Source organism: Nanorana parkeri, unplaced genomic scaffold (genome assembly GCF_000935625.1).
Source record: "Nanorana parkeri isolate BGI_ZX_2015 unplaced genomic scaffold, ASM93562v1 scaffold1755, whole genome shotgun sequence".
NCBI classification, from domain to species: domain Eukaryota; kingdom Metazoa; phylum Chordata; class Amphibia; order Anura; family Dicroglossidae; genus Nanorana; species Nanorana parkeri.
The window spans coordinates 257878-270441 of NW_017308023.1; the positions used below are offsets into that span (position 1 = coordinate 257878).

Genomic DNA, 12564 nt, shown 5'->3' on the forward strand with positions numbered 1-12564 from the left:
GTGAGGAGTGATGACAGGCTCAAGACCAGCACTTGCTCTATTCCCAAAAATAGAAACTAGTGTGAGAATGTGAGCAGTGCTTTTTTCTTGTCTAACTATTTAAGAAGGGCTTTAGACTTCCAACATGAGGGCTCATAGACATGTAGCAGCCCCCTGACCCCCAGAGGCCTAATTTGGACCTGTCACGTACCTTAGGGGAGTCTGAGATGTCGAGGGCAGCCTCTCTCACTTCTCTGGTCTTGGGGCTCCTGAATGGGTACAGAAGCACCGGGGCACAGAGGGGCAGGAGTGCCAGTAGTAGCTGAATTTGATGAGCAGGAGCAGCAGACAAGAATAGCAGGGTACTCAGGACAGGCCGAGGTCATCAACGTGCAGGCAGCGAGGTACAGAGGGTGAGGCAGGAGGATGGTCTGGAACAAGCCGAGGGTCAATCACTGGAGAGAAGCAGCAAGGTCAAGCCGGGTCAAGATAACAGGAACACTTCAGGAGCAGGATATAGGAACACAGGGAAGCTGACAATCTGACAGCAAAGGAGGTTTGTTAGTCACAGCCTTATATAGCCCAGAGGGCGCCAAAAACTCAAACAACACGTCGGCGCACGCCCGCGCGCGAACGTGCGCGTGACGAACACGTTTACGCAGAGACGCTGCACGTGACACAACTCTATTAGCTGCACCATGCGCAAACGGCAATGAAAGAATCCTGGCTCTGGCTTCCTGACAGGACCCTTCAAAGAGTAAGGAGGGCCAACATTTCCCTCTCAGGGGCAGACCAGTGAAGGAACATGTGGTCGACAAATTGAGCTCCAGTCACTTTAAGTGCCTTTTTTTAATTCTTTATTATAGAAACAGCACACTGGGAGAGAGGGTATAGGACTCACCCATCCCTTCAGACTTCTACAGTGCAGAATTATCAGTAGAACAATCTGGCACCGGGCAATAGAGCAACAGCTGAATAGGGATATGCATAATATCTACCCTGAGACAGACACCGGACTTGTTTCTAAGGTCCTATTTTAGCTCCTGGCACCTCCAACAGTCAAATGACTCAACTGGTTCTCCTTCCAGATGGTTCCAGATCCCACCTGGTTCTATATGTGGCCTCTTCCATGCTTGAGGCCTAGTCAGCTTCTCCAACCTTGTACATCCCACCCCCGGGCTAAGCCTGAGCATTCTCAGCATGCACCACTGGCCAGGAAACTCCTAGTTATTGGCTGGTGAGGCATAGACACTTGTGATGTTTCCCAAGTAGATGCTCCACTCTGTAGCAGTGTCACACCCAACTCTGGTAGGTGCAATCAATAGCAGGACACCTGGAATTAACCAGCTAATGCCAAACTACAAATCAGCTGGGCTGATTTAAGTGCTAGCAACACTAAATTTTAGTAGCCACTCCACTAAAGGTGGTAGGGGCTATACTCATAAGCACTTTGGTTTTCAAGTGACATGTTCCTGTTAACAACTCAGAAGCAAGGTAGGAAGTAAGAAAAAGCCAGAAAGAGGAGAGAGCCAGGAGGAGGTTCAGGCTGTGATATATTCTTCTACTACTTCTCATTATGGCCCCATAATGAGAATTATATCCTTATATGCCTCAACCTGGATTAAAAGAAATAGGGGGTAGACTGTGCTCTTCAGTTATTGTCACTGTTGTTGTCTTTGTGTAATTTCACAGTTGTCCATTTGTTGTCTGCAAATAGTCACAGTTGTTTGTTGCTCATGTATGTGTTGGTGTTCTTTCAGTAGTGTAATAATATGATTGCAGTACTGGCATGTGTAAGAAAAATGATCTTTTATTGAATCTTTAAAGATAGTAATGTACACTTAATAGAGGCTTCGGCTTCCCAACCTCTGTTCCTACCCCATCGGCCTTCTGCAAAGCAGACCTAGTATTGGTCTCTAATACTTCCTTGTTTGTGGACAGTGGAGAGGGGTCTGGGTAAAGCTCACATTTAAAAAAAAGAACGTCAGGATTTTTTCAAATTAACCCTTCCAGTGGGGCTACCATCTTACTGCAAGAGTGAAGGGCCCATTTTGGTATAGGGACAAAATTAAAGAAAATATACTCACCTGATCCTTGGTCCCATCGGGCCACTAGACAGGTCCCCGCAGACTCATCTCCCCCAGGCTCCCGTGGCCTAAGGACCCAAGGCATCATCACTTCTAATGCAGGACCAATAGACACAGGGTTGCAAAGGGACATAGCACAAATGGATAAGAGAGTGTATCTTATTTATTTCTGCCCCTAAACCAAAATGAGCAGTTAAAAGAGAACTATGAGGTGAATGATTTCCACTCATCCTCATACTTAAAGCCGACCTGTGACAAAGAAGCTGTCACAGGTCGGCTCTGTTGATCGGGAAGTGAGCAGAAACATGCAGCCAATCCGCTCACTTCCCGATCGTCTCCCTGCAGTGAGCGGTGACTGACAGTCACCGCTCTCCTCAGAGATTCCCCCCCTCTCCGATCCTCCAGCGCTGAGTGGAGGAATAAACATGGGAGGGGGTGGACACAGCTGTCTCTACCTCTAGATAGGCAGAGCCAGCTGTCACTCACACAGCTGGGTGGATCATAACAGTATTGTCAGGATCCGTCATAGGTGCGCCGCTCTCAATATATCGTGGGCTATTGCCCGCAATTTACTGAGCTTGGGGTCATGGGAGGAGATCGGTTAGTATATGTCCTCCTGCGACTCTCAAGAGAACTATGGGGAAAAACACTTACCCCATAGTTCTCTTTTAACCCATGTAGTGTGGGAGTAGCCCTACTGCAAGGGTTAATTTGAAAAAAAACTTGCTTTTTAAGCAAACTGAGGTCTCTCTTCATTGTCTGCCACAAATTTGGGATTGGGGGGTTTCTCCAGAGGTGCACAGAAAAAGATTATTAATCATAATACAGGTACTTACTTATTTAAAGCCATGACAGGTTCACTTTAGTTCATCCATGTTCTTTGTATTTTTATCTACTTCAAAAAATAGATGTTAGTTGGTCACAGCACATAAATGGTATTCAGTTAAACATGTATGATGTCCCTAGGCTATCACTGATGTTTACATGGATAGTGATAATGTAGGGCCCGCTCACACCAGATGCTTTGGTAATGTGCTGGCTGCTTTTTGCCGTGCAACCCCAACACAGACAAGGCAAATTGACTTGCTTTTTTAAGTGCAGCACAGTGCGATGCAGTACAACTGGTGACATTTCAATAATGGTCTAATAAAAAAAGTAAACAGCAGCGGCACGTCAGCACAATAACTGTCATCGCACGCCAGCAGCCATGCATTGAGCTCAGCTTGCTGGTGTGAACAGACCCTTACTGCATTTGACTTGATGCTTTTAGAAAGAAAAATTGGGTTTGATTTTTGCTTCAGCATTTATTAAGTTGGCTTGTAATACAAGTTCCAATATGCCTGTATCTGAGAGAAAGCTGCACTAGCATAGTGCTACTATTTATGTAGGTGTTTGTTTGGGCTGTGAAATGTGTGACTAATAGGTCACTATTGTATTTTGTCATATTTTTATTAGCTAACAAGTAACATTCCTGTTGGATTGCCTAGTAAAATTGAAGCTTGTCATTTTCTTTAGATCCTACCGGATTTTAAATTCTACCCCAGTGTTTCAAATAATGAATTCTCAGAAGAGTGCTGTGTTTCCTGTAATTAGGAATCCGGCAAGATTTGAAAAGAGCCGTGAATTCAGCAGAGCCCCCTTTGTACAGTGAAATGGTTTTCTATGAATTATTAACACGCCAGGCTATCGATAAGTGTCAGCTATTCCCAAACAAGGATGCATCATTCCTTTACTTTATATAGCTCTTTGGATCTCAGTGTGAGCTACATCCTTGCTCAAAATATTAATCATACACTAGCAGTAAAGCTAGAAAGGCAGAATATAGGTCTACTACACTGACTACAACGGCAGTGCTTTGTGCCCTGACCTATTATCAGGAATCTTTGCTGTATAAAAACCACACTGGATCATTTTTGCAGAAATCATTATTGTATACAGTGGTGCAATATTGTGTTAATTCTGAAATAATAAACTCCCTTGTTTATGATACAGCATGGGCTTTAATTGTTTTTTTATGATATTCCCTTAATTATGCACCTCTTTGTTATAATAAAAATAGATTTTTAGACTACACAGGCAATAGGTCTGACAACTAAGTAAGTTTGGAGGGACCTGTACCCCCCAATGAACCACTGAAGAAAATGAATTGTAAGTACACAAATCCCCATTTCTCTCAGTGTTCATTTGGGGACACTGTTAACCACTGTAATATTCAAAAGCAGTCCCAAACAGAGAGGGAAGAATAATTTACACCTCATAGGCAACTGCTAGGTAGTGGTAGGTACAGCAGACCCCGCAGCCACTTCAAGAGCAAGACCTTTTGGCCAAAGAAGGCCTCTGCTGAGGCTACCATATGTACTCAATATAACCTGATGAATGTTTAAACTGAGGATCTGGTGGTAGCTTTGTACATTGGAGAGGCAGAAGCCTATTTTGAACAGCCCAAGATATTCCTACTGCTTCATTAGAATGAGCAATCACAAGGAAGAGAGAAATTGTCAAGCAAATCCATTTTGCAATGATCGCACTGATTACTGGTAAGTCTTTAGGAAGGGCAACATAATTTAATGAGAGGGCTGCCAATTCATTGAGAACACACTTTCTGAAATGCAATCTTGAAAGGTACCTAATGCAGTGGCTTAAAGGGGAGACCCTCTGGCTCTGAGTAGGGGCAGTTTTCATCCTTGAATGAATGAAAACTAATAAAACGGAACATATCAGAGACAGGATGTGGGTGCTTCTTTAGGTTTATTCTGTTAAAACATTATATATAACATATTATGTTAGCATGTTGCTGCCAATTGTCACTGATGTGATCCATTCTAACTCTACCAATTTCAGGATATAATTTTATGTGCATTATATATCCCTACCAAAGGCTAGTTTTAACACATGCAAGCCCACACTCTGTGCTTGCTTCATTCATTTCTTGTAATATTAATAATGTGAGGTATATCAGTGCTTTTTCCGGAGATCAAGTTCTTCTGATGTGATGGACAGTTCAAACTATGGTGACATGAGTAGGATGCGCAAAGCAGTTTTAGGACCTTTAAAGCAGAACTCCAGCCAAAAATATAAATCTAAAAATAATTAGCTCATTAAAAGATAAAATCTTTTGCTACAATAGTCACTTATGTTTCAGTGATTTCTCTTACTGTACTTTTTCTGAAGCTGGACGTCCTCAGGCTGATGGCCACCGTCATTCAATCCACTCCCTCTGAGCTCAGGTCATCCTAGATCTGCCCCAGCCTGTGACTGAACAGTGAAAGGAAAGCATCACAGTGATGCAATCATATTTTTGTCACTCTGCTTGCTCCTCCTATTAGAATGTGATCTTGTCAGCGCATAAACTGGTTGGCTGCTTGCGCTACTTTTTCTATTACAATCCAGCCCTGTACTAGGATTGCAGGAGGTTGATACCAGGTCAAATGAAGGTGCTTTGCTTGCATTAACAAGATACATTTAATTATGTATTCCTGATTACAGAGCTGCATTAATGTACTGATTGTTTAAGAAAAGGTTAAAGAATAACTCCGGGCAGTTACAAATAAATAAACCCTTGCAGTGGGGCTACCCCCGTACTGCAAGAGTTATCTGCTCATTTTTCTTTAGGGTCTAAAGAAGCTAAAAATAAAGAAGATATACTCACGGGAGCCTCGATCCTGCAGCAAAGACCACTCACCTCTCTCCTACTCCGCTCCGGCTGTGGAATGTCCCTCGGTGTCCTCACATCTAATACACTGTATTATATGTGATGACTCATGGATCCTTAGACTGCTGGAGTAGAGGGCAAGATAGGTTTTTGGGATCAGTCTAGCAGTCAGGCAGGATCAAGGATCAAGTAAGTATATATTTTAGACCCTAGACCAAAAACAGCGGTTTACCCCTGGAGTGCATGGATAGTCCCCTGCAAGGGTTAATTTGGTAACTGACCGGAGTTCCTATTTAGGTGCCCGTTAAAATGTGCAGAGGTTTTACTTCGGGGTTAATGCAAAGTAAATCACTAGTATCAGTGCCTTAATATAAAGTCCAACTCCAGAACATTTTCCAGCTAATGCTTTATCCTGTTAAATATCCTTACAGTACACAGATATGCACTTATACATGCACTACCTACGTTTACCTTTATTGAGTATGTGGATGTTAGCTTTAGGTGTGATTTCAAGTAAGAATAGTGTGGTTACCAACAGAGGTGCACTGTGTTTGTAGAAAGTCAGTCAATACTGGTCTGTTAGAGAGCCATTCACTTTGTGAGTAAATGTTGCTCTTAATTTGTGCGTGTGAGATGAAAGCTAGTAAGCCATTGCACTAATAAGGCTGGACATACACTGCTCTATTTTTCTCATTCAACCTGCAGGCTGAATGAAAAAAATAAAGCAGATTCCTCCATTCCTTTTGTATTCTAGCAGGGGCTGCCATCCCCTGTCAGAATACCCGAACGGAGCCAGCAGCTCATTGGCTGCCGCCTCTGTTTGTTCAAAGATTTTCCAACCGACACCTTCAATCAGCGGCACCAACTGTGTGAATTTTGGCAGGTTCCTCGAGAATTCACACAGTGTATGGCCACCTTAAATGTTTTTTCTTGCTCAGATAAATATTTATGCAACACCATTATTCCAAAGATTCTGGGAAATTGCATGCAATACTAGCTGTCCACTTAATTTAGTCTCTAAGCAGTGTCAAATTCCTAGATGGATCCACAGCATTTAGTGGTCCTGCGATGGATGTCAGTCAGTTTCTATTTCCAAGTGGTTTAGTGTAAAGCAGCCTGTGGAAGACAGAGAGGAAACATTTTTGCTATACACAAATCGTTATGGCAGTCCCGGCAGTATTCCCATTCCTCCTGCAGCAGTAGTATGTTCAAGTTATGCAAATCACATTTGGCAGTCACCACTGCAGCAAAGGGTTTTTGTGTTTGTTTTGCTATACTTTAGTCCTTTAATTCCGCAATTATACTTTAATTCCGCAACATGACTGCTCTGGTCACTTTGGTCCAGAACCCCTATGAATGTGAGATCTAAACATAAAAAAGGAACACATCTAAAAATACTGTTGACTTCCACTACACCCATTTTGATGATAACAATGATTTGTAGCTCTATTTGTAGCTAGGTAGGAAATAGATGTATAAGTGACAGAGCTGTACATTGTAGGCTTTAAAATACAGAAAATCTTATTTGTGTTCAAACATTTATATATTTCAAGTATTATAGCAGTCAAGTAAACTTAAAACCCAAGACGTCTACAACACACACACAATCGCACCCAAACAATCACAACACACATCCACATGAAAGGATCTTTAGTACTAAACCATTTGTCTTAAGCAACAGTGATCAAAGGATAGAGTATATATTAGCACAATATTCAGAGAATGTTCTACTTGCCATGGTAATTATGTGAAAATGGTTCCATTTGAATAGCTCCGTAAGAAGCTAGTCGTTTGAAGGCACTGATCTATCTTTCATAGCCTCCTTTTTTTATTAGAATAACAATACAATCAAGCATAATCAGTTCTAACTTACAAGTGGAATAACTCTTACTCTCTGAAATATTACACAATGAATGAAATCATTCCTAAACCATTTAAAGTGCTTTTGTAGCATAAAAGCCTTTTGAGGCACACTTCTTTCCTTAAAGCTTGTAGGTCTTCTCGACCTGCCTTTCATACAGAGTATGTACAGTAATAATTAAGTCAGCAAATAAAGAGATCTTCTTTGCTGGATAGCTCCAATATAAATGGCTTACTGTGAGCACTTGAAGTGAACAGTAAAACAACTGATCCCACTGGCTGTTATTTGGTTTTGTTTTGCAGTATTATTTTTAGGCCCTTTTCACTGAATGCAGCAATAAAATTCAGTTGTTTTCAAATTGCACTTCTGGGGTTCATGCATTTCACCAATAAACAAGAGAAACAACCAGACAGCTTATTTAAGTGATCAAGTGATTAGTCATTACTTTTACATTGGGTTATTGGCATAGCTCCAGGATATTTGATATCAGAGAGATATTATAATCATATTCTTCATCTTTAAATAAAAAGTAATAGACGTGTAGCACGATGGACAGACCACCGCTATAAAAGTTACTGTGTATATGCTAATGGTCATTGATCATTATACCTGAAAATCGTAATTCCTGAGTTTGGGAGTGGATTAAATGGATTGAGTGTTGGGTGAGACTAAGGGGTCTATTCACAAAGCTGCCGAAGGATCTGGCCGTAGCTTCGGCCGATCCTTCGGCTGGCTTCGGCCCCAGGACCCCTTCGGTTCAGGAGAACCGAGGAGGTGCTGTACGGGCTATTCACAATAGCCCGTACAGCTCCCGATCACGGCCGAGCAGCTCAGTCGAGCAGCGAGCCGTGCTGAAAGCCGAAGCTGGCCGAGCGGCCGGCCATTGGCCTGCCAACAGCCTGCTTCTGACAGCTGGGCGGAGCCAGCCGTGATCTTACGGCTGGCTCTGGCCACTTTCAGAGAGATCAGCGTCCCTGGTTGCTAACCAGGGACACTGATCTCCAAACATCTAACTCTCCCTGGCGCCCCGGGAGTCTCCTGCTCCCGGCCGCCAAGGAGAAGCCTGAAGTGAATAGCCGAACAGTGTTCGGCTCACTTCACTTCTGATCGGTCATTCACTCGGCTGCCCTCGGCAGCTTTGTGAAAAGACCCCTAAGTGTGTAGCCCTGAATGGTAGGTTTGGCCAATATATGTTTAAGTGTGGGAGGGGTTTAAAGGATAGATTTCAAAGTCTATAGTAAATATTGGTCATGGTTTAACAATGACAGTATTATGGCACTATGCAAGTAGCCTATTGGTATATACTGGCAGATCAAGGGTATAAATGTGCAGATGAGTGACATACACAAGCAGATCAGTGACGTATATGGGCAATAAAGAATTATATTTAAGCTGAACAGAGGCATTTTTGTTCCCAGGAGATGGGCAGGGACAAATTAGGGCATTCCGCTTATTTTTCATTTAAATGGAAGGCATCTGCATTCATTAATTCCCATTTGCATTAAATATTTGGTCAAGTTGTGGGAAAGTTTGATGGCATTTACAATGATGTTCTTACATAGTTACATAGTTACATAGTATTTGAGGTTAAATAAAGACACAGGTCCATCAAGTCCAACCTTTGTGTGTCTGTGTGTGATTGTGCATGTGTATATGTGTACACGAGTCCCTGTGTGAACTTATTTTTAAGTGTACCTGTACCCCTGTATGTTGCAGTCTCTGAGGAAGGTATCGAAATGCTTTTTTAATGATTCAATACTCTCAGCTGATACCACTTCTTGTGGCAGCGAGTTCCAGACTTTAACCGTTCTGACTGAAAAAAAGCCCCTGCGCCCTTTGTGGTTAAATCTTTTCTCCACCAGTTTTAGGTGGTGTCCTCTAGTCTTTGTTATGGAGTTTACTGTAAAAAGTTTATTGCTGATGTTGCCTTCACCACTAAACATTTTGTACATCGTAATCATGTCCCCTCTCAATCGCCTCACTTCTAGCGTGAACAAGTTTAAATTTAGTAACCTTGTCTCATAGCTTAGGTCCTCTAGCCCCTTATTTAGTTTAGTTGCCCTTCTCTGGACTCTCTCCAGCTCCAGGACATCTTTTCTGTGGACTGGTGACAAAAACTGAACCACATACTATAGATGAGGCCGAACCAGCGATCTATAAAGTGGCAAAATTATTTATTTGTCTCTACGTACATTCCCTTTTTAATACAGTAGACAGAAGTAGAAGTAAGACAGTACTCTGCTCGCTTTGTTTGCCGCAGCCTGGCATTGCAAACTATTATTCAATCTGTGGTCTACTATGCGCCCAGATCTTTTTCCATTTCTGACTTCCCTAGTGGAGTACCCATTAATGTGTATTCTTTTTGCCTGTTTTAACCCCAAAATGCATTACTTTACATTTTTCAACATTAAACCTCATCTACCATATATTTGCCCACTCCCCTATTTTATCCAGGTACTCCTGCAATGTTATAGTGTCTAAGTCTGTGTCTATTACCCTCCCAATTTTAGTATCATCAGCAAACACAGAAACATGGCTATTAATACTTTCCCCGATATCATTAATAAACAGATTAAACAGTATGGGGCCTAGCAGAGAACCCGGGGGCATGCCACTCTCGACCTTAGACCAATCTGAAAAAGAGCCATTTATCAATGCTCTCTGGACACGTTCCCATAGCCAGTTCTCTATCCATGTACACACCATTTCGTCTATGCCCATAGATTTCAGCTTGTGTACTAAGCGTTTATGTGGTACCGTGTCAAAAGCTTTGTCAAAATCCAGATATATACCACATCCATCGGCTTCCCTCTATCCAGATCTCTACTCACCTCTTTGTAGAATGTCAGTAGGTTGGTCTGACAAGAACGATCCCTCCTAAATCCACTTATCACTTATTATACCATTACCGTGAACAAAATCCACTAAATAGTACTTTATCATCCCCTCAAATAGTTTGCATACTTTTGATGTTAGACGGACTGGTCTATAGTTCCCAGGTTGGCATCTTGAACCTTTTTTGAATATTGGTACTACTGTGGCTTTCTGCCAGTCACTTGGTACCTTACCAGTCATTATGCAGTCCTTGAAGATGGGGAATAATGGTCTCACTATAACCTGGCTGAGTTCTTTAAGTACCTTGGGGTGCAGGTTATCTGGTCCTAATGATTTATTTGCATTAAGTTTTTCAAGTCTTTGTTGAACCCCGGCTAGTGTCAACCACTGCAGTATTTTACGGACTGAGCTACTCACCTTCTTATCTCCATTAAACTCGTCTTTTTCCTGAGTGTATACCGAGGAGAAAAATTAGTCAATAATTTAGCCATCTCCCTGTCGTTTATGATTAATCAACTGTTTTCATCTTTTATTGAGCCGGCCTGCTTTTTTCTTACCCTTTTACTGTTTATATATTGGAAGTATTTTTGGGGGTTCTTTTTACTGACTGTAGCGATATGCTTTTCATAATCTACTTTAGCTGCCGGATTTCATTTTTACCTCTGTTATTGTATTCCTTGTAGCTTTGGAATGCCAATGCAGTCCCTTCCATCTTGTATTTTATAAATGCTATCTTCTTGTCTTTGATGTTGTGTCTTACTGTTTTATTTAACCATGCAGGCTTAGTTCTATATCTTTTATTTTTGTTACCTGATGGTATGCACTTGGTAATAGCGTTATGTAATGTATTCTTAAAACAATCCCACTTCTCATTAGTGTTCAGTGTTAGAAATAAGTTGTTCCATTTAGTGTCATGTACTAGGTGACGCAGCTTATCAAAGTTTGCCTTTCTGAAGTTTAGTGTTCTTGTCAAACCAACACACTTCTCTTTTCTGTACCCAACATTAAAAGTAATCATCCTGTGATCACTATTACCCAATGTATCCCTAATCGCAATGTCTACAACTGCAAAAGTCCACATTATTGGAGATTATTAAATCTAGTATAGCATTCTTCCTGGTTGGGACATCAACCATCTGATCCAAAAATGCACTATTACTATATTATGTGATTCTGTTTGACTCTTCTGGCCACCTTTGGACATTTAGGGCTAACATTAACAAAAGAAGCAGTGTATATTGAGAGGAATCAGAACTTTCACTACAGTTAAGAAAAACAGAAAACCATATGAACCAAATGAATGTAACTTGAGTCTAACTTAAGCACACATTTATGTTAATGAAGGATTTTCCGTTGTGGCTTATCACAGAATTAAAAGAGATGTAGTGATATCATTATAAATATAACAAGACATAAATAAAGCTGACCAAAAGTATATATAGGAATCACTCACCTCTTGACCACCACACCATTTAATTTCCTTGATGTAATTTTTTCACCAATCCTGTCCTTTTTTGTCCTGTATTTTTTGTGTTTAGTAGAGGATTTTATTGGTGCACAGCAAACACATAATTTTATGCAATATTCACATTTTTACTGCACCACACCGAAAACTCATTTGTCTCTATCAGTAAACTGCAGGCACCAGCATACCATCATTATAATTATTTATAATTATCTAGCCTGGGTACCATAGTGCTACAAATAGATGTGACATTGCCCATAAAAAAAACCTGGAGATTCAAATTTAAGTAAATTCTGTAAGTAATATTTTTCCAGGTGCTAAAGCAGTGTAGCCACCTACACAGTTACTTATTTTTACTGCTGGTGTTGAGTAAGGCGACTCATTGTAGACTCAAGGTATCTCTTACAAAATGTATAAGCTTTTTATATATGTCTTCAAAAGCTTAGCAAGTGACACATTTCCCTGTTTCATTAAAATTGACAGTCCTGCTGGTATTTTTTTTAATTAAGTGATATTTTAAAGGGTTATCTTTGCTTTTAACATATACAGCAGGTGTAAGAAGGTGCGAACATTTAGAAAGATTTTTAGTAGTTTAAACCAATAGCAGAGGGTATCTTAATATTCTGTAAGTGAATCTGTAATTTTGCTTTCTATGGAAGTACCTGAATTTTCTGATTAAATTATA

General features: G+C 41.0%; 1 protein-coding gene across 1 annotated transcript in view; it reads left to right on the top strand.

Annotated features, from left to right (window-relative positions):
• LOC108799553 (teneurin-2-like) overlaps window positions 1–12564 on the top strand; it is a gene marked incomplete at its 3' end in the record, with an annotated part of 264072 nt that overhangs the window by 250905 nt on the left and 603 nt on the right. The gene's annotated exons all lie outside the window — the stretch shown is intronic.